The sequence below is a fragment of the Microtus pennsylvanicus genome, chromosome 10, assembly GCF_037038515.1.
Source record: "Microtus pennsylvanicus isolate mMicPen1 chromosome 10, mMicPen1.hap1, whole genome shotgun sequence".
Taxonomy (NCBI): Eukaryota; Metazoa; Chordata; class Mammalia; order Rodentia; family Cricetidae; genus Microtus; species Microtus pennsylvanicus.
In genome coordinates, this window is record NC_134588.1 from 39523357 (window position 1) to 39550369 (window position 27013).

The 27013-nt window shown below is 34.4% G+C and overlaps 1 pseudogene; it reads left to right on the top strand.

Moving 5' to 3' along the window:
• The first annotated feature begins 4157 nt into the window (after positions 1-4157).
• LOC142858112 (disks large homolog 5-like) lies at positions 4158-21363 on the top strand (annotated as a pseudogene).
• Positions 21364-27013: the final 5650 nt, after the last annotated feature.

A 27013-nucleotide genomic window follows, 5' to 3' on the forward strand; every position in this document is an offset into this window, starting at 1 on the left:
TCTAAAATACTTTTAGTAAGTTAGGTCATTTAGTATTGACTTTCTTAGAAAGTACAGAAATTGAGTAACAGAATTATTGAATTCACATCTTTTTCAATTGCATTTTATTCTTAAATATAGAAGGTGGTAAAATACCTGCACAAAATTCTAGATATGGATAGGGTTAATGCCAGATTTAGAACCAGGAATTATAGAAGCAAGAATTAGGAAAGAGACCTCAAAAGTCAGACCTCAATATATGAGGTCCTGTTTTTTATAGCACACATTGAAGGACTTTGCCTCTCCTGAGGCAATGGAGGGTCTATAGAAGGTAATGGAGTATTTGGTGTTTATATAGAGGCTTGGGAATGAGAAATTAATGTTGGTGTAAGGACCTGTACGCTGGCCTGTGGTCTCTACTTCTAGAACAGTTTGTACAAGCAAGACAGATTATATTGAGAACAAACTAAGTGAATCAGCTGTCCTCTCTGGGTTGTGTATAACTGATAATGGTTGAGAAAAGCCAGACATAATCTCACAGGACTCCTGTGTTAATATTTTTTATTTTACAACTGAGTTATATTATTAATTAAAATAATATAAATACGTGAATATCGAACTCAGTTATGCCTATTAGACTTTAGTACCAAGTTCCTGCGCACTGTTGTTACTCTCTGCTACATGCAGGAAAATGTTTTGTTCATTTCAACTTTCATCTCTTTTGCTCTTTGCAGGATTCATATGTGAGGGTGTGAGGAGAGTTGTTCATTCTTTATTTAAACCTGTAAAATAAAAATTTCAATCCCTGCATCAATGAAGCAGCGATATTATATTAAGACTTTATGGTCTCAATTTCATGCTATCTCTCAATTCTTTAGAATCTTACCTCATTGTTGAATTACCTCAGATTGAGTAATCACCAGGCTAGTTAAAAGATAAAACAATTATATTATTATTTATTATAAGGGACAAACTCACAGAACAGGAATGAGAAGTTCAAGCTCAGCTGTACTGCAAAGGAACCCACAGAGAAAGTACACCTGGGCTGCATGACATTTTTCTCCCTGAAGTCTCAGAAAGCCATACCCTAACTTGGTCCCACCTCCTAAAGATAATTGGTTGACAAGGATTCCCCATTACCTCCCCATTTTGTCTAAATAAGAGTGATCCAAACCCAATACAAAACAATATGCAATAGGAACTTATATCAAGTATAAAATTACAACCAACATAAACAATATAAAGAAAGAAACATATGATAAATATTTTCATAAACATTCTGCTGAAAAGAGTCTAAAACTTGTGTCAGAAATTGACTTGGCTAAATCATAAGAGAAAGGTAACTAAGACTATCAAATCTTAACCTCAATAAAGGACTGAAAAGAGAGATAATATTACTTAAGTAGTCAGAAAGTTCAATCAAGCAGCTTCGAAAGCAAGCAGTATATGATGGAGATAATTGGCTACCTGAACAATTACCCAAAGTCTCATTTGTAATATTGAAGCAACAAACTTTGGCTAAGCACTAGCATAACTGACAGATTATTTTCAGAAGCAGGGAATTTTTCAGAACAAACAGCCTTACCCTGTCTTAGCGAGGTTTGGCAGTCTTTTTCCTTGTGTCTTGCTTATCCAGTACAGTTACCATGTACTTTGTCAGTGGTTGAATCATGAGCAGATCCTTGTCCAATGGCCAGCTGTGCCAAGAAGAAAACAAACTTCAAGTGGAGTGTCTTCGGTGCTCAATATTCTCTCAGATATATATATATATATATATATATATATATATATATATATATATATATGTATGTATGTATATATATATATGTATATATATATGCAATCAAGAGCAATTGTGTCTCATGTCAACAGAACCATAAGTTATTTAAATTCCATGTTCTACAGATCCTTGAAGTGGTTGAAGATTACCTATCTAGGGCGAAAACAATGTCTATGTCTCTAAAGAACCAAATTAATATGACTATATTAATAACAAACATGAATATCTAATGGTTTATAATGCATTATACCTATATAACTTAAAGGCTAAACTTTATATCAGAATATTAAATAATCTATAACAAATGTGCAGCAAATGAGGACAATGACCTCAAAATGTAAACAATGTATAAGTGTCTTGGTCAGAGGTAAGAATAATATTTAATGCAATATGAAAATATATCCTAGAAGTTATATCAATGTATAGAATATCTTAATCAGAGATAGAAACATGCACGTATACAATCTAACAGAATAACTTTGTATGGGTGTTCAAATATTGCAAACAGAAATAACAAATATAATTTGAACTTGTATCAATATACAAAAATTATACTAATGTAAATTATTCATAAATAATAGCTCACAAATATTCAATCTATTACTAGCTGTTATTATTAGTGTGGGAAAAAATACACACTAAATAATCTATTATCCAATTAGATATTTCCTCCTTTTTTTAATCTCTGGGCAGAGAGTGCACCTGGACTTTGCAGTGTTTTTCTCTGGATCCCAGAAAGCCACACCCTAACTTTGTTCGACCTCTTAAAGATAATTGGTTGACAAAGATTACCTATCACCTCATAATTAGGAAGTTCATTTCACTTTTTCAATGTGTGTATCTCTTTTCAATCATCTGCCTATCTTTCTATCTAACCTATGTCAATAGCTGATAAATATGTGATGTTTAAAATTATATATATACACATATATATATATGATATATATATATATATATATAGTATGTGTCTTCATGCGTGTGTGCACGTGTGTGTGTGTGTGTGTGTGTGTGTGGCTATTCTCAAACCCAAGTCATGCTGGTAGGTTATATAAATCATATTTAAATACAAATATATGGAATAATGTATTTTTTCATATTCACCTTAGATTGGAATTCTATTACTGCCTCTGGAATGCTGGGATTAAAGGAGTGTACTATCACAATTTCTTGACTCTAAGGTTTTCTTCAATTCCTTTCTCATAAGTTGGAAATTTAGCTGTGTGGAATCTATAATTAAGAAATATAGGTTAATCTATAATAGTCATCTATAATAGTCAAGATTATAGTCATGTTATTTAGGTTTTCTATATATAGAGAGATATATTTCAGTTATTTAGATATTCTCTAAATCTCTCATAGACCTTTGAAATATGACATTTAAATGTTTTAAAAATTTAGGACTTTTCATGACAGTGAGACACATCTCTGCTCCTGGCAGCACCAATCTACTTCAAGAAGAATATGGGCATTGAAGAGGCTCCTTATGGGGATTTTTAGATGAACTGGACATGTAGGATCCACAGAGAAATGATTACTAAACTTGCCTAAAGGTTAGATGATCCTTCAGGGTACCTGCTTCATGAAAGAGTCTGTGAGACATTCTGCAGGAGACAGAAGAAAATGACTGGCAAACTGCCAATATAGGGCAGAACTGTCTTTGAAATTTCCTTCTTTGTGGAAAAGTCTGCTGGATACTATGGGCCTATAGGCTGAAGATGGATGCCCCTATGATACAGAAAAACTTTGGGTGACTGTCCAGGTAGATGTCTCTGCTAATTCTAGAATTTTGGAAGTTGTTTGAAATGCAAGTAATATTATATCCTTCTGGAGTCTTTGATGGAGTTGAAGAATAGATAGTTTTTCTTAAATATTATAAAAGATAAAGTAGATATAAATATTTAACTGTAATTCTTGCTTGATAATTGTTCTGTTACATGTAATTTCACTATGTTAACGTTAAAGCTTTCCTTTTTGTTTAAAAAGAAAAGTGGAAATGGTGTGGGGGGTTGTCATTCTGTCTTTATGTTGCTTTAATTGGTTAATAAAGAAACTGCTTTGGACCTATAGCAGGGAAGAACTTACCTAAACAGGTAAAACTAAACAGAATGATGGGAGAAAGAATACAGAGTCAGAGAGAAGCTATGGCGCCACCACCAGAGTCAGACATGCTGAAACTTTGCCTGTAAGCCACTGCCATGTGGCAATACACAGATTAATGGAGATGAGTTAAATTAAAACGTAATAACTAGCTGATAAGAAGTTAGAAATAATAGGCCAAACAGTGTTTTAAATAATATAATGTCTGTGTGATTATTTTGGGTCTGAGCTAGCAGGGTGGCCAGGAACCAAAGAAGCAGCTTCCCTGCAACGGGAGAAATCTGTGCTGGAGAAGAATGCGATGAGGAGGAGGAGAAACAAAGAAAATGAGGAGAAAAAGAGGGACATGACCAGGACAGAAGCAGGTCAGCTGCCAGTCAGACAGAAGAAGCAGTGGAAGTAAGAAATATAAAAGGGAAAAATGTTAAAAAATCCCCAAGGCAAAATGCAGATGAAGGCCAAACAAGTTCTGTTAAAAAATAACTAGCCATAAACAAACTTGACCTATGCCGAACATTCATAAGTTAAAAACAAAACAAAAACAACCTCCTTAAGAGAAAGACATAGTTGAATTTCAACAAATGCTGTGTTGCTTACATTTCCTTTAACAATAATATTGACAATGAATCTTTTAAATGTTAATGTTAAATGTTTACTGAAAGGCACTAAGAACAACCATATAAAATTATTTCTTGAAAAGTTTATTGGGAAAAAACATTTTAAATTGAAATAATTCTTTCTCTAGAGTATTTTTAAATATTGAGAAGATAAGTGTCACTTTTTGAATTCTATTTATATATTTTTAATAATAATTCTGAAAACTTTAGATACAATATATAAGAAATATTCAATAATTAAGGAAATTTGTTACATGATACTATACATATGTATTAAACTATATTTTCTACAGAAATTTCTCTTTCAATATCTATTTAAATGGATGTAATTCTATATTTTAATTCCATAACCATTAATTATACACTATTTGATGAATAAATAATTTAATGAATCAATTATAGATTTTTAATATCAAATAATAATTTATAGAGAGGAGATTATATAATAAGACATGGATGTCTGCCATGTTGTTAGATACAATGTTTCTGTTAAAGAAGGTTTGGTCAATTGTCTTTTTTTTTTTTTTCGAGACAGGGTTTCTCTGTGGCTTTTGAGCCTGTCCTGGAATTAGCTCTGTAGACCAGGCTGGTCTCGAACTCACAGAGATCTGCCTGCCTCTGCCTCCCGAGTGCTGGGATTAAAGGCGTGCGCCACCATCGCCCGGCTTTTTGAATATCAAGTTTCTTAGACATCGGCCACGGTCACACAGAGACACAGTATTATTAATACTATCAGCTTTAAATAGAAATAATAAGCAGAATTTGTTAACGAAAAATATATTCAAAGTCATGTTGTGTCAAACCTGCCAAAGATGTTCTTCTTGTTAAAAACTCATATTTTTGTCGTCCATGATTCTCTTAGCTTGTGTTCATAACTACTTAGTAACTTCTTTTTCCTTTTGACTTAATCTACACTGTCCACATGTCTCTTGTAGTAATTACCCAAGTATGGTTATTAAGCCATTTTCTCTCACCTTAAAGTCTAACTGCCACCAAATGCAGTTACTTTAAAACATTTCTATCATTTTTTCCATGAACTACAAATGACTTACCTAATAACCAAATCAAAATTTTACACATTTAAAAAGAAATTTAATCAAAGCACAACAAAATTTAATCATTCTCCTTCCTCATTTACTTATCTGTAACTTTTTTGTATTTTATTAATTTCAGTAAATGACCTGATTCAGTATTGCTTTGTTTTCAAAGTTAGGAAAGCAGCAAGAAAAGTATGACCTCTTGATGATCTCTTTCACCCACAATACCTAACTTATCGCTAAATGTCTCTATTTTTCATCCCTTGAATTTCTTAGATCCAAATTACTTCTCTTTCTCTCTGTCATATAGTTCAAACCAGCACCCCACTGAGGTGTGTAGAGTTTCATTTCAAGTGCTTCTGCTGTATGTAACCTGCCATCTGCTTGCCACACTGCACAAGTGACAATTTCCTTCCTACTCTAAAATAAATGTTATTATTTTACGTTCTCCAATTTAAAGGATTTTAATGTTTCTCAAGGAGAATGAATATCTCTATAACACAGATAAAGACATATCTAAAGAGTAGCCTCATGTAACTTATACTTAATCTTCACTTTATTTTAATTGTTTTCAAATTGTTTCTGTCTTTTATTGTGGCAGATTGTTCCTTATTTTGAAACTCAGTTACCTATTTGTTAATTGGAAATAATCATATTTCCTTTCAAATTAATCAGAGAAGGCATCCAAGTCCTTCCTGAGGGTGGGTGCTCACCTCTCTTCATCTTTTGTAAAATTTTGTATTTACTCTTTACTGCTTACTTTAATTATAATTTTATGTATTTATTTTAAAAATATATGCCAAAATGTATTTCTTCTACCAGAATATATGTTATTTATAAAGTATGACCATTTTTAGTTTAGAAAATGCCTGTTACATATGCGTAATGCTTACTATTAAATGTCTGATCCCAAATATAAGCTATGTACTTTTGAATTTTAGTTTAAAATGGTTTTTTTTTTTAGTTTACTGTATGTATATGTATGTGAACATTAGTGTGGTGCCTCCAAAAGCCAAAACAGAAAATCAGATCTCCACTAAAGTGACAAATAATTGTGAGCTGCCCAATGTGGCTGCTGTGAGCCCAACACAGGGTCTCAAGAATACAAAGCCCTGGGAAATACCAAATAATTTTCGCAGCCTCCTCTTGCATTCCTTAAAAACATTTACTTTTTGGTGTAAATACTTTTGGGGATTGTAGATGGGTACAAATATAATTTTGAAAGGACATTTGTGTGATTATTGTGCTAAATACCAGTAATAAAACTGAATATACAAACAAAAATTCTTTTGCTTTCTTAAAAGTTTATTTCAGTGAGATAAAGAAAGGCTATCACAGAAACATTAAGCACCACTTCTAGAAAATAAAAAGTGAAAACTTAGTATGTCACTGAATAAGATTATAAGGAAGGTAGCTAAATAGAAAATAGCCTCTTCTAAAATGAAACAATTGAAAAGTGCTCTGAAATAAATGTGACACTAAGTCTAAGAGCACCCAAGGAAGGCAGCACATGGTTACAATAAATAATTGCAAAATTTGAGATATCAGTGTTATTAAATGACATTCAGAACATTTGGATTTTATATTTTATTTTAAAAGTGAAAAGAAACTATCTATTTTATTATACCCCAATCCAAGTTCCCACTCCCACCCCTACTATATTTCCTCCACATACCCCCTCATCCCATCCCCTTCTCAGAGAGAGTAAGGCAACTGATTTAGAGAAGGTCCAAGACCCTCTCTACTATATCTAGGCTCAACAAAGTATCCATCCCAAGAGAATAGGTTTCCAAAAGGCCAGTACAAGCAGTAGGGGTAGATTCTGGTGCCACTAACAGTGGCCCCTCAATCTTCACCAGCCATGCATCTGTCAACCACATTCAGAGGGACTAATTTGGTCTTATGCTTGTTACTTCCCACTCTATCTGTTGTTGGTGATCTCCCATTAGCTCAGATAGACTTTGTCAGTGAGTGTACCCATCTTGGTCTTGACCTCTTTGCTCGTATTCTCCTTCCTCCTACTCTTCAACTGGGCTTTGGAAACTGTCCAGTGCTCCGATGTTGGTCTCTGCCCCTGTTTCCATCTGTTGCTAGATGATGGTTCTATGGTGATATTTAAGATATTCATCAGTCTTACTACAGTTCGGCCCCCTATCCTCCATTGCTTAGAGTCTTATCTGGTGTCATCCTTGTGAATTCTTGGGAATTTACCCAGAATCAGGTTTCTTGCTAACCCCATAATGTCTCCCTCAATCAAGATATCTCTTCCTTACTCCCATCTCTGTCTTTCCTCCACATCGATTATTTCATTTCTTCAAGTTCTCCTTACCACTCCCATCTCCCCTTCTCTTCCCTTTTCATCCTCTTTCTTCCCCCACCCCTATTTTTACAGGTGATCTTGTCACCTGGATCTATATGTTTTATTTAGGGTTCACCTTATTACTTAGCTTCTCTAAGATCATGAACTATAGGCTCAATATCCTTTGTTTATAGTTAGTATCCACTTATGAGTGAGTACATACCATATTCATGTTTTTGGATCTGGGTTACCTCACTCAGAATAGTTTTCTAGCCCATCCATTTGCATTCAAAATTCAAGATACCATTGTTTTTTTTTTCCCACTTAGTAGTACTCTAATGTGTAAATGTGCCACATTTTCTTTATTTATTCTTCAGTTGAAGAGCATCTAGGTTGTTTTCAGGTTCTGGCTATTACAAATAATGCTGCTATGAACATAACTGAACAAATGTCTTTGTAATATGATTCAGTACTTTTTGAGTATATGCCTAGGAGTGGTATTGCTGGATCCTAAGGTAGGTTGATTAAAATTTTCTGAAAAACCGGCATACTGATTTACAAAGTGCTTGTACAAATTGTATTCCTACAGCAATAAATGATTTTTCCCATACTCCACATTTTCTCCAGCATAAGCTATCATTGGTGTTTTTTTAATTAATTAATTAATTTATTTATTTATTAAAGATTTCTGTCTCTTCCCTGCCACCGCCTCCCATTTCACCCCCCCTCCCCCAATCAGTCCCCCTCCCTCGTCAGCCCAAAGAGCAATCAGGGTTCCCTGCCCTGTGGGAAGTCCAAGGACCACCCACCTCCATCCAGGTCTAGTAAGGTGAGCATCCAAACTGAATAGGCTCCCACAAAGCCAGTACGTGCAGTAGGATCAAAAACCCATTGCCATTGTTCTTGAGTTCTCAGTAGTCCTCATTGTCCGCTATGTTCAGAGAGTCCGGTTTTATCCCAGGCTTTTTCAGACCCCGGCCAGCTGGCCTTGGTGAGTTCCCAATAGACCATCCCCATTGTCTCAGTGTGTGGGTGCACCCCTCGCGGTAATGAGTTCCTTGCTTGTGCTCTGTCTCCTTCTGCTCCTGATTTGGACCTTGAGATTTCTGTCCGGTGCTCCAATGTGGGGCTCTGTCTCTGTCTCCTTTCATTGTCTGATGAAGGTTAATATTTAGGAGGATGACTATATATTTTTCTATGGGTTCTCCTTCTTATTTAGCTTCTCTAGGATCACTAATTATAGACTCAATGTCCTTTATTTATGGCTAGAAACCAAATATGAGTGAGTACATCCCATGTTCCTCCTTTTGGGTCTGGCTTACCTCACTCATGATAGTGTTTTCTATTTCCATCCATTTTTGATCTTAGCCATAAACATAATAAAAGCAATATACAGCAAGCTGACAGACGATATCAAATTAAATGAAGAGAAACTCAAAGTAATTCCATTAAAATCAGGAACAAGACAAGGCTGTCTACTCTCTCCATATCTCTTTAACATAGTTCTTGAAATTCTGGCTATAGCAATAAACAAACAAAAGAAGATCAAGGAAATTCAAATTGGAAAGGAAGAAGTCAAACTTTCATTATTTGCAAGTGATATGATAGTATATAAAAGTGACCCCCAAACTCTATCAGGTAACTACTACAACTGATAAATGCCTTTAGTATGTGGCAGGATACAAGATAAACTCAAAAAAAAAAATCAGTAACCCTCCTATTTACAAATAATAAAGAAGCTGAGAAAGAAATCAGAGAAATATTACCTTTAACAATAGCCACAAATAACACAAAATATCTTTGGGATAACACTAACCAAAGAAGTGAAAGACCTATTCAATAAGAACATTATGTCTTTGAGAAAGAAATAGGAGAAGTTACCAGAAAATGTAAACATCTCTTATGCTCTTGAATAACTATGACCAACATAATAAAAATGGCAATCTTACTAAAAACAATCTATAGATTCAATGCAGTCCCCATCAAAATCCCAACACAATTCTTGACAGATCTTGAAAAAAAAAACAATAATCATCATCAGATGGAAAGACAAAACAAAACAAAACCAGAATATCCAAAACCATCTTGCACAATAAAGGAACTTCTGGAGGCATCACCATCCCTGACATCAAGCTCTATTACAGAGCTACAGTAATGAAACAGTTTGGTATTGACATAAAAACTGAGAGATTTACCAATGGAATACACTTGAAGACCCAGATATTAATCCAAACACCAATGAATGCCTGATTTTTGACAAAGAAGCTAAAGTTATAAAATGAAAAAAATGAATGTCAACATGTAGAAAAATGAACATAGATCCTGATCTATCCCAGAGCACAAAAAGTCCAAATAAATTAAAGACCTCAATATAAATCTGACCACACTAAACCTGATAGAAGAGAAAGTGGGAGGTAGCTTGCAATGTTTGGCACAGGTGACCACTTCTTCAATATAATCCTAGTAACACAGAAACTTAGAGCAACAATAAATAAATGAGGTCTCCTGAAACTAAGAAGTTTCTGTAAAGCATGAAACAAGTCAATAAAACAAAAAGACAGCCTACTGAATGGAAAAAGCTCTTCAGCAACCCCACATCAAACAAAGGACTGATCTCCAAAATATTTAAAGAACTTAAGAAATTAGACATCAAAATTCTAAATAACCCAATTAAAAATGGGGTACAGAATTAAACACAGAATTCTTAACAGGCTGAAATGTCTCTTAAGGAAATGTTAAACATCCTTAGCTATCAGAAAAATGCAAATCAAAACCACCCTGAGTTACCAAGTTACCATCTTACACCTTTCAGAATGGCTGAGATAAAATAAAAAAGAAACAATGGATTTTATTTTACAATAATATTTTTACTATTTCTTTGAGAACTTAAGACAATGTTCTTTGGCACATTCACCCCCATTTCTTTTCATCACACTCTTACCTCTCTACTCTCCCAATGTGGTATTCTATCTTTTTTTTTTTTGTCTCTCTTTTTTGTCTGTTTAACCCATCATATCTGATTGGTCTTAACCAGCTACTTTTAGGTGTTGTGCTTACCCTTAAGGATGGCCAAATCAATAATAATACAATGGATTCTGCCTTTCGCATCATCTATCAAGTGCCAAATGTTCCTCAAATAACAGTGAGACTACATGTTAGCCATCCTTGCTCCTACTGGGATTTATATGCTTTTTGCAGGTCTTGTGAGTATTGTCAGAAAGACTGTGGGTCCAAAAATATGCAGAAAAGACTATTTATGTGATGTCACCCACCACTTTTGGCTTTTGCAATACTCATTCTTCCATGAATACTCCTAAGTTTTGACAGGAGGGGTGTGAATCGATGTTTTTCTGTTTTTTTTCCCCCAACAGTTCATATGTTGAAAGTTTGGTACCAATGTATTAATGTTGTTAAGTGCTATGTTATCTCTTTAAGAGATGGGACCTAGTGCAGATTTTTGCTTCATTAGGGCTACTGCCCTAAAAAGAAATCAATATATCTCTCTGGTACTCTAAATTACTTCTCACCAAGAGTTCACACAGAGAGAAATCTGATCTCAAAATGGATTTCTGGCTGCCTGAGAAAAAATATATGAACAAATTAAAGCATCATGGAAATATGCAGAATCTACTTAGGTAGAGTTGGTAAAAGAAAGTGGATTAGCAGGACTGAATGGGGGGCATAATAGGATAGTAGGGAAGATTGCATATGTTCAAAATATATTATATTCATGTATGATATGTCAAATGAGAACCATTATTATATATAATTAATGAAAGCTAATACATTTTTAAAAATTAATCCATTATGCCACAGAAAACACAGATGAATGTTAACTATGTATTATTAAATGAAAGAAGAGAATTCCTCAAATGGCACGCCATTGATCCCATGTGCATCATTTTTTCGAAAAGCAAAAAGAATGGGGACATGATAAAGGTTCTGTGTTTGCTGTAGATTCATGGGGTAAGGATGAGATTAGTAGGTGGCAGGCTGTTTCTTCCACATTGACTTTCAGTTTTTGCCACTTCTGAGTTACATTATGACTAGAGAATGCCAAGAATAAGTTAAAACACAGAGCTCAGATCAAGAGAACACTGCACTGTGTTTAATTATAAAAGAATTGGTTCAAAGAACACTAGGAAGGAATGCAACATAAAAGAAGAATCCCTGATTATATTTTCAATGAAAATTTTCATGAAGAGGGCCATGATCTGAGTTACTTGGATAATGGAAGCTGACTAAATGAATATGATCACTCTACATTATTAAAGTATACCAGTTAGATTTGTGATTAATAACACATATTGCTATGCATAGATAGGGAACTTGAAAAAAAAGTAATAAAAACAGACAAGCTGATTTAGCTACTTAAAATCTTAAAAAACAACAAATAAACGAGGAATTCCCCTCTATATGCTGTGAATATATTCTGTTACCATTGATTAATAAATAAACTTGTTTTGCCAATGGCGTGGCAGAGTAAAATCAGGCAAAAAACCCAAATGGAGATAAATATAGAGAGAGTAGGCAGAATCAAAGAGATACCATATACTGCTGAAGGAGAAGCTCATCATGTAACCTTTGGAATCTTAACAATTTGGCATGGCCTCATGGTGATACACAGATTATTAGAAATGGGTTAATTTAATTTAATGTAAGAGCCAGCTGGGATTATGCTAGAGTCGTTAACCAAACAATGTTGTCATTAATGTAGTTTCTGTGTAATTATTCAGGTCTGGGTGGGCGGGAAACAAATGAGCAGTCTCTAACTACAAAATGGCCATACTGTCTGGGTCATAAATCCACATAAGACCTACAAAAGCTTAAGAAAAAAAAATCTAGACACACAAAACAAAAGTTAAGGGGAGCTTCTTGGTAGCCACTTTTTATTTTATTTTTTTTTTCAGATAGGCTCTGTTTGCTAGACACAGGCAGAGGCACAGCCCCTTTAAAAGATAGCTTCCTGGCTTGTATGGGCAGTAAGAACAGCTATGGCTCTTTCCGGATGTCCATCTATGGAGCACTTAAATAAGGATTGTGAGTAGAGTGCTACGACTTTCTAAATGGCAAAATAGACCCACCGTGTCTCTGGAACTGAGCAGCAAGCATGGCTAGCAGTTATAGTGAACTACTTCTGCCCTGTTAAAAGGCCAGTAGAGGCAGGGCCAGCATCCAGGGCTGCCACAACCACACTGCTTACCATTTTAAAATGCCCTTTGTCAGAACAGGGTTTCAGATACACAATAGGACAAATTCAGACATAAAAGACCACTCAGTGAGACACAGTGTGTATAAAAACATACATAGTCTTGGAAGAGAGATGAAAAAGAGGATAGACAGTTATGAAAAGAAGTAAAGTCTTTAAAGAGACATTAAAAGTAATATAAAAGAGTACACATAGTCATAGATTAAATAATAATAAGCCACATAAAGATAAAAATACAAAGTTTGGATTATGTATACTATTGTGTTTTCTTTGAATCTTTTGACTATGATTGAGCTAACTACAAGTAGACATTTCATTGTACTGTCTGCTAAGCTAAATCAACACATACTTTTTAAAGGTGCCTTGACTTTAAAATTGAGTGTAAGGATATACTACTTTGGAAAAGAGCTTCTGCTTTTGTTTACACAGAGGATGAGATCCTGTGGATTCCTTTCAGGCCAATGTGGTTTGATGAAACATGACCCTGAAAGGTCTTCATAAACCCTAAAAATACTTGCTCAACAAGTATTTTGGAGAAAACAATGCCCAAATTCCCAAAATGATTGTTTATAAACGTTTGTTTTCACATAAAGTGGGATATGATATAGAAGTAAATAATACATTGGTATGGACTTAGGTTTACACACACACACACACACACACACACATAAGCAGAATGATGACTATGCATAGAATATGTACGTATAGAGTCAGTGGTAGCCCCTGATGGGTCTCCTTGATCTCTCAGATTAGAAAACAAAAACAACAAAAATATATTTCCAGTAGTATCTTAGATTGGGTTCCTATTGCTCTGAGGAGACACTATGACTGTGACATCTCTGATAAAAGAAAGCATTTGAAAGGAGCTTGCTTACAGGTTCAGAGGTTTAGTTCATTGATACTGTTAAATCATTTAGGCATACATGGTGCTTGAGATGGATCTGAGAATTTTACATCTGGATCAGTAGACTACAGAAAGAGACAGACAGATGAGAGAGAGAGAGAGGAGAGGAGAGGAGAGAGAGAGAGAGAGAGAGAGAGAGAGAGAGAGAGAGAGAGAGAGAGAGACTAGATCTGAAGATCTGACTAGGGCTCTTGAAACCTCAAAGCCCACCCTCAATGACTCATTTCGTTCAGCAAGGCCATACCTACTTAGACAATGTCACACTTCATATTCTCTCTCAAGTAGTACCCATACCATTCCCTAATGACTAAGCAGTCCAATATAAGAGCATGTGGGAGAATCCTATTCAATCCACTACACATTGTAGCAAATTTGTCCAATATAACTTTTGACAAGGTTTACCAAAACGACAAAAGTGAAAGAAGGCAATAGTCTTAGTCAGATTCACTTGTTTCTTGGAAGCTAGACCTGAAAGAGATGTCTGTCTCACTGTCACATCAAGTTCCTTATTATTTTCCAGACATGTGGGAAGGATATATAGTCATTTAAGATAATGGTCTTTTCAGTGATACACAATTGACATTAGGATTTCACTGTGGAACCAACATAAGACGGTTCACTTTCACAGGAAAAGTATTATTGAAAAGAAAATCCTTTTCTCCCCCTTTTATATCTTATCCAAACAAGGAAGATTTGGTGATAACTATTTCCTCATCTGTCACCACGTGAGAATTCTTGGCAGATTCCTTTACTATATTCATTCCAAGGCTGTTATAGTAGAATTTAAAGTTTAGTCATTCTAGATAGCAGTGAAAAAAACTCAAGATTGGCCTTGAAATAGGAAAAGTGGAAACGATTCCACTGGTACGTGTTACTTGTTACAAGGAAGAAATAAAGTAAAAAAAAATATATTTCAATAATATAAAACAGGTTGATTACTAAATGTAGTGAAAATGTGGTTTGTAAACCTTAATCTAAAAGAAATTATGCAAAAGGAAAATTACCATTTTAAAAACATTGTGTTTAAAATATTTTTAATGTTGTATTTTCTATATTCTCACAATAAAAGTTGCCTTTTATTCTCCATGGATTACCTTTCTTCACAATACTTTATTTACAGATACAAATGGAATTTTATCACTGACAGCTTAAGTATGGAATAAGATTACTGTCATTCACCAGATTATAAGTCTGACAAAGTACTTCATTCAATTTCCTAGTTTTATGTTGAAAGAACCAAAACAACATGACCCTGAAGAAGTAATAATTGGATCAATGGGAAATTATGGGGGAAAGTGCTTAAAATGTTAAAGTTGTAGATGGAACTACAAAAATATACTGTGCCCAAATTGTAGTCTAGGACTTTAGTTTTAGAATAAAAATTAGAATCAATTATAAAACTTTCTTGTATGTGAATGTTTGTGCATGTTTGTATGTGTTTTGGGGTGTATATGTAAGTATATTTTAGTGCTAAATTAACACTTCACTCCAAACTGACATGCTGATGTCCTACCTCCTAATAACATGAAAGTAATCTATCTTACTTTGGAGGAGGGCTGTTAGAGATGTATTTACTTCAGATGAGACCTTACTGAAGCAGGATAGGTAATTTTGTAGCATGGTCAGTATAAAACAGGATCTTTAAGATATACACACATGTGCACACACACAAATGCTCATACATGCATAGGTCATGCACACACATGCTATCACAGGATGGCTGGATATATCACAGTATATATTCTACACACAAGACATGCCAAAGATGCCCAAAAGCGTTGTATACCAGACTTTATGTTTTAAGCAAAAGCATCTTGGTTGTTTTATAATTTGGCACTTGTAAATAAAACCATCATTAATATTTGTTAACATGGGTGTACATGTATGGAATAATCAAAGAATAAAAATATTCGATTAAAAATGATTTAAAAACAAAAAGTATAGTAAACTGGGCTAGTTTCCAAAAGAAAAAAGCATGTATTCAAGCAAAAAAAAAAATCCACTTTGGCTTCTGTATGCTTGTACCTATTACACTATCTATATTATGGTCTTGTATTATTTGACTTCCTCCAAAAAAGGCTAAATAGTAACACATGCAATATTTGTATACCTCATAAGTGTATATATATGTGTATGTGGAAGAGAGAATGAAAGCTGCTTAGCTAACATTGAATTTCATAATAATGAAATTCACCTTTGACACACAAAATACATTGTATGATTTGGATATTAACTGCCCTCTAATTTTTTTATATGTCAGCCATACCAATTTGTACAATGTTCTTTACAACATTCTCTGCTTATCTTGTCCTTAATGATCTCAATGGTAAGCTGTATATTTATCCAGATCCAATTAAAGATGATTCTTTGTGTGGGCTTTACATTATTTGTTGTCGCATATGTCAGCATTTATTATGTATTAGCAATTTGAAATTTCTTAAATGTCATAAGTCATAAATGGTGTGTTTCTTGATGAAGACATGATGAAGGACTTAATCAGAGTTTCTCAAAATATTATTTAATAAATGAAGAAGTGAAGGAAATCAGTTGATTTCATAAAAAATAATATGGGGAACCTTTATGGAGATAAATAATATCTTAAGTGATTCTAGAAAATTATATGTAAAAATTTTATTATTATTTATGGATAATATAAGCATAATGTTTCTAAATATAAAATAAAATGATAATATTTGAGTTTTAAATTGACTAAAGTTTCATTTATAGTAACAATTCCCTTGCAACATTCAACTGAAGGAATACTACAATACCAAGTCCTGTAATCACAATCCACCATGCTTTGCCATCAGAGACTCTATTAAAATCCAATTGTTTTTAAAATGAATTGCGTTGAATTGCAGTATGGTGCTAATGGAAAGCTACAGGGTGTCTGCTAATTGGATTTCTGATAATGTGGAACTTTTTTCACTGTCTACTTGCAACATTAGCTATGCACAAAGTTCCTTTCTTTAAGACCTATAAAATAAATCAGATTACAAAATGTCCATTATCAGAGTAACCAAAATGTCTAATTTTTCTTTTCCCTTCTTCTTGTCTTTCTGTGAGATGTGAGCTGAAAAATTCAGTGATCTTTCTTAGTGATCTTAAACATAATTGTCATGTTTAAAAAATTCAGCCTAAATGATGACAAAGAGCCATTTATGATTTTTGTGTTACTCTTACTAATTTTAAGTAAAAATAAGGTTGAAAAAATAAATGAAAAAAATGTTTCATGAAAGTAACAAAATATTTTAGAATAATAGCAAAATTGAAGCAATCATCTCTCTGCTTGTCCTCTTCTGAATCCTTTACAAAGGGTTCGGATATTCTCATAGCCCACATTAGAGGCAAGACAGTTACGGTTTTTTTTTTTTTCATTCTCATCTAAAAGTCTCATTTTCAACAGTAATTTGGAGAATGCAAGCTACAGCTTTTAATCAGAAGAGCAAAGAGACAGTATATTCTGACCCTTATGTGAGTGAGCATGACCTGGGAATGTAGACGCACATTAGTTCAAGAACCTTGTTTTTGTGTGGACCTGGCTACATAAAATTTTGTAGTCATTGACTGAAGATGATTATGAATCAATACATTTGCCAGACACATTGCTGGAGACTGATGGTAAATAGATTATACAAAAATGTTTGTTACAGATTTTAAGAATTAACTGCTGGCATTCTTTGCTTCTGCGTTGATGGAAGTCTGTGCTCTGCTTAGGATGCATTGCAAAGGTTGTACTTTACAGTCAACTGTTTTAGGTTAGATACAGAGTTAATAAAAAAGGGAATTAAGGAAACATGAGACAGTTCAATATTTAATCAGGAACATCTATATTTTCCATGATTAGAAACATGAAGTTCTAAACAAGCCATGGTATGAGAAAATTACAGTATAGATAGGAAATGGTTAATGAATATCATAGGTCTTAAGCCTCATCTTATTTCTTTTGCTGACTCTGTGTTTGTTGTAGTGTATTTGCAGATATGTGATAGAAGTATATATCTGAATTTAAAATCATCAAGAAAATAGGGTGGGCTAATGGAGCAAAGGTAGCACATAAAGAAAACTCAAATTTTAACTGTACAAAAAATCCTTGAGGTGTTTTCTCATACACGTTGAATAAAGTACATATTATACACGAGTCTTCAAAAATTAATATTCTTTTAAATATTTCAGTAGATGTCCAAAGCATTTGAAATAACTTATCATCTTTGTAAATGGTCTAGTTTTTTGTTTGTTTCTCTATCTGGGTAGCTTGATTTTATTGTCATACCTTATGTAGAGAGGTCTCTTCAAATTATATAAACCATCAATCTTTAATGTCCACATTTTATACATCTTACTTTAGAGTAATAATTTGACTCTTTGTATTATTTGTGATATTACAAGAGATATTTTTGGATAATAAATTGAGATGCATATTATGGAGAAAAGCTGATAACAGGATGATATAAGTTATATTTTTCTTAAAAAGACATTCTTTTCCTATGTTGCAGTATTATTAGAGACATAGATAAATGCAAGAGGCTAGACTTCTGGAATTTTAGTGCTGTACAGATTGTTGTGGATATCTACATATGTAAATCTTTATTTTAAAATGGAAATAAGATTCCAATATGTATCAATTTTTAGGATTACTCATCTACTTTTCTTTGGCAATATGAGTTATTTGTATTTCTAAATAACTTCTAGCCAGGTGGTAGTGGTGGACACCTTTAATCCCAGCACTTGGGAGGCAGAGGCAGAGGCAAGTGGATCTCAGTGAGTTCGAGGCCAGCCTGGTCTAAAAAGCTAGTTCCAGGAGAGGCTCAAAAGCTACAGAGAAACCCTGCCTTAAAAAATAATAAATTAATTAACAATTTTTGCCTATTTTGTAAGATGTCTTGAATATATATTAACTAGAAATCATTGAATCCTAGGGTATAAATTTTTAATCTTGATCTAATATTTTTTATATTTGTCCTATTTCAAAATGTTATTATATTTCTTAGCTATTCCTTTTAAATTTATCTTAGTAAATTCAGCAAATCCTAATATTCATTTTCTGATTGATGTTTTATTTCCTTTGTTTTTGAGAGAAGATCTCTCAATAAAGCCCTGACTCTCCTGTATGTTGGTATGTAAACCAGAGTGGGCTTGACTCACAAATACCTGTCCAACTGTGCTTTCCTAGTGTTGGGAATATTCTTAGTTCAGTACCAAAACAATATATCTCCAGTGAGGTCTGTTTTTCCTTGGTCATTTTTTGACCAAGTATGACTCCATCATCCCAAAACTGTCATGAATGCCCTTGCTTTTCGAGACTACTTTTATGCAATTTGAAAAACAATAGCTGACCCAAGAATTTTGAATATCTGTAGCAAGAAACAATACTAAGGTATTGTACAGTAGCATCTTAGTGGATTCAGAAATTAAATGTCATATACATTACTACTGTACAAGAAATTATTAAGAGATTATGGAGAGAAGGAATGAGAGAAGAAAGCAGGAAAGGAGCTCTACCTAGGGACAGGAGAAGGGTGTAATTGAAAAAAGGGGATATGAGACCTAGGGCCTGATTCCTTCTTCCTCACTCTGGTCTCTCCTTGATCTCCATTCTCTCTCGCAAGTAGTTTCCTCAGTCTAGACAACATGTCTATAAGCGAATCTTACAGCCACTGAACGAACGTCCTGAGGGCAGTTGAGTTGCTAGAACACAAGTGACATCACAGGATTCCACGAGCTCTCCAGGATACAATAGAATTTCCAGAGAAGGAACTGCTGATGTCACAGGCATAGCCTTTGCCTTCTTGCTAATTATTGCTCCCTGAAGTGACCACAAGCTGAGTTTTACTTCCATGAGTCTTTCCTGTGACACAAGGGAAGCCATTCAGCACTTCCTCCTTCGAACACTAGAGATTTCTCTCTGCTTCATTAGAATCTTTTCACTGCTCTGCCCATGAAGAGTTGAATTGACTTGATTTTTTTCTTTTTTTTTTTATTGAGAAAAGGAAAAAAAAAAGTTTCCGCCTCCTCCCATTCTCCCATTTCTCTCCCCCTCCTCCCATCCTTCTCCCCCTTTTCCCACTCCTCTCCCCCTCCTCCCTCTCCAGTCCAAAGAGCAGTCAGGGTTCCCTGCCCTGTGGAAAGTCCAAGGTCCTCCCCCCTCCATCCATATCTAGGAAGGTGAACATCCAAACTGGCTAGGCTCCCACAAAGCCAGAACATGTAGTAGGAACAAAACCCTGTGCCATTGTCCTTGGCTTCTCATCAGCCCTCATTGCTCGCCATGTTCAGAGACTCCGGTTTTATCCCATGCTTTTTCAGTCACAGTCCAGCTGGCCTTGGTGAGCTCACAATAGATCAGCCCCACTGTCTCAGTGGGTGGGTGCACCTCTCGTGGTCCTGACTTCCTTGCTCATCTTCTCCCTTCTTCTGCTCCTCATTGGGACCTTGGGAGCTCAGTCCAGTGCTCCAGTGTGGGTCTTTGTCTCTATCTCCATCCATCACCAGATGAAGGTTCTATGGTGATATGCAAGATATTCGGCAGTATTGCTATAGGATAGGGTCATTTCAGGTTCCCTATCCTCAGCTGCCCAAGGAACTAACTGGGGACATCAGCTTGTGCTCCTGGGAGCCACTCTAGGTTCAAGTCTCTTGCCAACCCTAAGGTGGCTCCCTTAACTAAGATTTGTGCTTCCCTGCTCCCCTATCCAACCTTCCTTTATCCCAATCCTCCTTTTCCCCCAAGTTCCCCTTTTCCTCCCCTTCTCCCTTTTCTCTCCCCATCTCCCCTTACCCCCATCCCACCCTACCCCCAAGATCCCAATTTTTTCCCTGGCAATTTTGTCTACTTCCCATAGCCAAGAGGATAACTATATGTTTTTCCTTGGGTTCACCTTCTTATTTAGCTTCTTTAGGTCTCACTGGAAAACAGAGAGAAGTAAATTGTTCTGGGGAAGATGCAGGACTACTGGGGAGACACTATCCCAACTCTCCACCTTCACTGAGAAGCAGCAGCAGATGAAAAAGTTGGAGGAACTCACCCATCAGTTACATGAAATGACATGTGAGTCCGATGAGCTACGTGAATTCTTGGCCAATTACACCTATAAGGATTTGAACAACAGGCTGAATTTTGAGTTTGAGATGCTCAAAATGGAGCATAAGCAGGTGGTGTCTGACCAGCTGAAACTGCCCAGGGAGATCAGTAAGGCTGTGGACAAGTGCAATCAGCTGATGGAGAAGACCGAATCAGTCGGTTACTGCCATGGCCAGGTCCTACGAGATCGGACTCAGCTGAAGAAAAAAGTACATGTATTGAGACTGAAGAACAGATTGCTGCGAAAGGAGAAGACTGAACTGCAAGAGACCTGTGAGGAGGCAAAGAGGCTCTTGAAGGAGGTGCATGAGAAGATCTGTGGCCCCTGTGCTGAGCAGCAGCAGGAGCAAGAAAGCCTAGATGAAGGACTGAAGAATGTACTGAAACAAAAGCAGCTGGTCACCCAGCACGGGGACCTGGCAGAAAAGCTGCAGCATCATGTCAGTGTCCCAGAGATGAGTTCAGAAAATCTCCAGTCAGAGCTGGAGCAGGTCACAACCCAGGATGAGAGCTTCCTACAGACAGAGCTTCAGCAGCAGGAGCACTAAGTCTCACAGCTGCTCTTGAGGGAAAGGAGGAGGCCAAAGAAGCTACAGACAACTTGTGCCCACGGCGTTCTCCACCCTATCACCAAGGCCTCCTCCTCAGAGGACGCCCTGCAAGGCCTAAGAAGGCGTGGCTATACTATCTTTGAAAAGGCATTGCACAATTGGTACCTGCCTTCCTACCACGTTTCCAAGGCCAGCCCCAGGCTGTAGGACTGCACTACAAAATCTGAAGCAAGACTTAGCTAATAGTTTAATTAAGCAAGCTGCTAAGCTTAATTTTTTTGTTTGTTTTTTTGGTGGGTTTTGTTTGTTCTGGGTTTTCTTGTTTTCTTTGCTATGGTTTGATGTTTTGAATTCATTTTATCTTCCTTTTGTTCCTGTTGTTTTGGTATTTTGTTAGGTTATTTAATGTTTACATTGTGCTCCCATAAAAGAACTATTGAGTAAAATAAATATATTTTTATTAATAAAAAAGTTATTTCCCAAAAAAGGGGATATGGAGAAACAAATAATACCAAGGTTGTTGGAAAAAGCTTCAATGAATTATATTATTTTATATTTACTATTGTTTGTTTATATATATATATTATATGTAAGATTTATATTTATATATAAAACCAAATTATGTTACTTATGCTGACAATGCCCCCAACAAGAACCATATATTTATAGAATCCCCAGAACCAAATATCAGTAACCTCTTTTCAAATGGATGAGTGGAATAGTTCAGGTGAGACCCTAAAATAATAAATGCTATTTCTGTTGCCCTTCATTGCATCTCAGAGCTTTAACTTAAGTCTCTACTGCTGAAGACACATTTCTAAACTAAAAGTCTCCTTGCTATTGTCTAGCTTCTATAGTACCAGAAAGTACTGTGTGATTTCCCAAAGAAGGTATGCAATTAATAGGTGTACCCAGTCTTGACACCTATGACCCACAACAAAGGCTGACGCAGCAAGATATTTAGAAAGATATTATAAGTGACGCTTCTGTAATGGTAACCAATGGCTCAATAATTGGATTTAAGGCCCACTTAACAGGAAGAAAAATCGTGTCTTGTTCTTGAAACCTACCCGATATCCCAGGGTTAGTACAATCAAGAGTTTTAAGAGAAAATCTACTACCACCATTTTAACAGACCAACATAATGCCTAACTACATTCTAAATTTTCTTTATATCAATAGACATTTTTTGCTATCATCATCCTTCATCAAATAAACTTATCTTTACAGCAAATGGAAATCATTATAAAAAATCACAAACAGACAACTTGCTGCATTTCAGAAATAAATAATGTGGGATGCCCCGTCCTGCAAATACATATAAACCATACTTCCTGCTTCTGTGGGCTAGGAAACATCTTCAAAGAAGTGTCAGAAAGATCTTAAAAGCCAGAATACCAAAAAAAAAGTCAGAATACCACAAAATCTTCTGTGCAACCATATCTTCTGTAATTGGTTTCATAAGATTTGAACAGTGACAATATCAAAAGATGTGTTAACACAGAGGGGAAACTTTCACAGGATCTCACACCCAGACAAAGAGCATGCAACTATGGACTGCTGAAGGAGTGAAGACCAATCTCACCCAAGGAAGAATGTCTTTATGTGATATCTGTACCTACTGACAAATCACTTGGGTTTTCCAATTGTTTATTTCTTGTAATATTACTATGGAAGTGTTCTGTAACTGAATCTATATTTTAAGTTAATATTTTTAGGTATAATATTTGGTAATAATTTTAAACATAAATAAGCTCTACATAATATAATAGCAGTGTCAGAAATTTTAAGAATGTTACCAAGTAAAATTAATCTTGATTTAAAATTTAGATGTTATTTTCGTTTATTAATTGGCATCAGAATATAAATTTAAGATTCAAAATTTATCTTTAAATGTTGGATTTGCGAAGAGAAACCTTTAACCTATGGAAAAACATATGACTTAGTATTGAAAATATTTGTGTCCTAATATGGAGGCATTTGAATAAAACCTTATTCCAAGTTTCAAATTCTTCTTTTAGTAGTGAAAGTATAAAAAGTCCTTATTCTCTCAGCCATTATTTTTTAAGTATAAAGTCTTATTGTTGAAAATAAGAAGTCATATTTTAGCTTATATTATAGCACTTATTTTGAGCATATTAATTTTAATACTCTAATTATAACAAAGTTAAGAATACATATTACATTTATGCTTCATTTTATACAAATGTTTGTAACCTATATTTTATAATTTCAGTATTTCTGTTAGATTTTTTTTTTTTTGGAAATTGATGTTTATTAAGGAGGAAATGCCATTTTATTATATAATCTTTTCTTTTTAGTATATTTTTGAGGATTTTAGCAAAAATGTTTTATCCTAATTCAACTATTTATATCCTGTACTTCATGTGTCTTTTCTATCTTATTTTCTTTACAATCTCTTGAATTAAGAAAAATAATTTTAACATATTTTTTATAATTCAATGAAAATCAATTATTTGTATATGAAACATAGAAGTCACAAGCAAATGTCTAACCCTGAAATAATTTATCTTTTCTATGACTGACAAATTAAAACCAATTGTTTTGTTTTTTGATACTGAGTATTTGTTATTTATGCATTCTAGATAGTAACTCTTAATTATATGTATAAGTGGTAAAAGTCTTTCCCCATTCTATAGGCTACTGAATTACCCTAAGGATGGTGTCTTTTCCCGTACAGAATCCTTTTAGCTTCATGAAATGACACTTTTAACTTTTAGTCTTAATGCTTATAGTATTGGAGACTTGCTCAGAAACAAATTATCTGTGCCAAAGGTTGCAAGCTTACTCAAGCCTATTTTTCATTTTATTTCTATTTCAGGTTTTCTGGTTTATGTGGATGTCCTTCGTCCATTTTCATTTGAGCTTTGTGCAGAGTGATTGACATGGATCTATTTGCAATCTTCTACATGCGGTTATCTAGTTTGACCAGGACTGTTTGTTGAGGATGTTGTATTTTCTCCAGTTGTACTTTTGACTTCCTTGTCAAAAATCAAGTGTTTATATGTGTGTGGATGTAGGTCTGTATAAAAAAATTATAGTTAAGCATTTAACAAGAAGTATAATTGTATGCTAAGAGAAAGAAAGAAAAGGAAGAAGTAAATTGAAAGGATTTTATTAGAAAACCTGGTAAAAATTTGTTTGCATCTCAAGAAGCTCCTGAATTATAAATACAAACAAATCTATTTCTTTCCATTTTCTCTTTATTGTAAAGATACCCAAGTTAGATATTCATGTATTATAAAATTCACATTCTAGAATACATCCATAGTAACACTTTATTTACATTAAGAAGGCAAGGCATTTTTAAATAAAAATGGTCTTTTAATTCCAAAGCAACTTAAGTCTGAGCTAAATTAACATGACTTAAATGCCATAAATGTTGGCTTCCTCTATTGCTTTGTGTCCTATATACCAAATTAATAGTCTTAATTTCATATACCCAGAATGGTGATGCATACTCTCCTTAGAAGACTTACAAACATAAACATATGTTTCCTTTTTAAAGTAAGGCAACGAAACCTTTCCTAAATTAAGGTATGAAATTTGTAGCTGTATTTTACAAAGCATTATTCCATAACCATCAGAAAACTGAATTAAGGCCCAGCCTTAAAATAAATCAGGATATGAATGTTTGTAATATCTCACAGGATTCAAATAAATATATAATTTATAAGAAGTCACATTGTGTTATTTAAATATCAGATATCTTTCATTAAAAAGTATCTAAATATTTTATTAATTTTTATTAAATTTATTAATATTTAGCTAAATTCTTCATGGACATTTTTATTAACTTTCAAATTAAATTTTATTATATTTAATCCACTAAATATTCATAGCACAGTTGAAAGTCAGTGAGGCACAACTGCAAGTGGGTACAGCTAGAAAGTCTTCCCTTAGAATCACAATGTATGAAGACTCGGTGGCCAGGATAAGGTCTAAAGTTTTCCTATGTTCCTGATAAACATTGATGTCTATTAACTGGGATTTTAGTTTAAACTCCATTATGCTTGATTGTTTTATAGTTAGTATTTTATATTTTAAGTGATCTTTCAATTTCCAGTTAGAACTTCAACATTTATTTTTTCTTGGATGCTTCTCACTTTCTTAAAAAGCATGGAGGTAATATTAACTTTCTTAAAAATTCCTTTGCAATTTTAACACTCTGAAAATGTTAAGTGTATATCATGGTCTTTCTTTTACTAAAAATAGAGTTGCTACTATACTTAAAAAGTGAGCTTGTGAGCAAGTAAGATAACAATTGAAGATTGTTCAAAGTGCTTTTCTATTATTTGTTTACATTTTATTGTATGTAAAATAATAACCAAGCTGTAACTAATATCAATTTAATATTATCAAAATAATAACCAAGATTGTAACTAATATCAATTTACCAACATGATGCAGAATTTTATTTCAATAAGATTATATCATAAAAGATAAGGTTTAGAATATTTCCTAAATATTGTACCCAGAATCAGGACCCCCAAAGACTTCCAAGAGACCAGATCTGATGTAAAAGCAAAAAGTTTTTTATTATTATTCCAGCATACTGGGGCAAACCATCATACACAAAGACAAGATGGCAAGAACTCCCACAAAGGGGTGAGTAATTCTTTTAAGCCTAACTGAGGGGAGTTTCTAAGAGGCCATTTTAAATATGGTTGACATAAGCAAGTGGAAATCATATTAGTATGTTTTAATTGGTTAGGTCTAGACAAGGGCTAGTCAGGGCTACAGTTTTCTTTCCTTACCTTTCCTTCCTTCCTTCCTTCCTTCCTTCCTTCCTTCCTTCCTTCCTTCCTTCCTTCCTTTCTTTCTTTCTTTCTTTCTTTCTTTCTTTCTTTCTTTCTTTCTTTCTTTCTTTCTTTCTTTCTTTCTTTCTTTCTGTGGGGGCCAGACCTAGACAATATCTAGGCCCTTTCCTTAGGCTGCTGTGGAGGCTGGTTAAGCCCTTGTCTGGCCTAGTCTACATGTTCCAGGCCTCCTCCTTGCTGTTCGGAGTGTTGGATATGGATTATCCTTTATTCATGGCTTTCCTCAGAAACTGCTTGCTCAGTCTCAGAAAACTGAAATTGAGCCCTGATCTCTGAAAAAAAGACTGAACAGCCTGTTAAGACTGCTGCTCAGTCCTTTTACTGAACCTCCTGCAATAATAACCAATTTCTACAAGTTGTTCAATGTTTTAAGTATAAGATAACATAATACATGTTATTATTTAGTAGCAAGATCTGCTTCTAAGATATATTAATTTTATTTAAATTCTAAGAAAATGCTGATTACATTATTTGGTTTATTCCTGAAACAAGAAATTTTGTGTCTGTGCATGTGCTTAGCTAATTAATTTTAATTTGTAAAAAGAGACTGTTCTGTAGGATCAAAAACCCACTGTGATTGTTCTTGAGTTCTCAGTATTCCTCATTGTCCTCTATGTT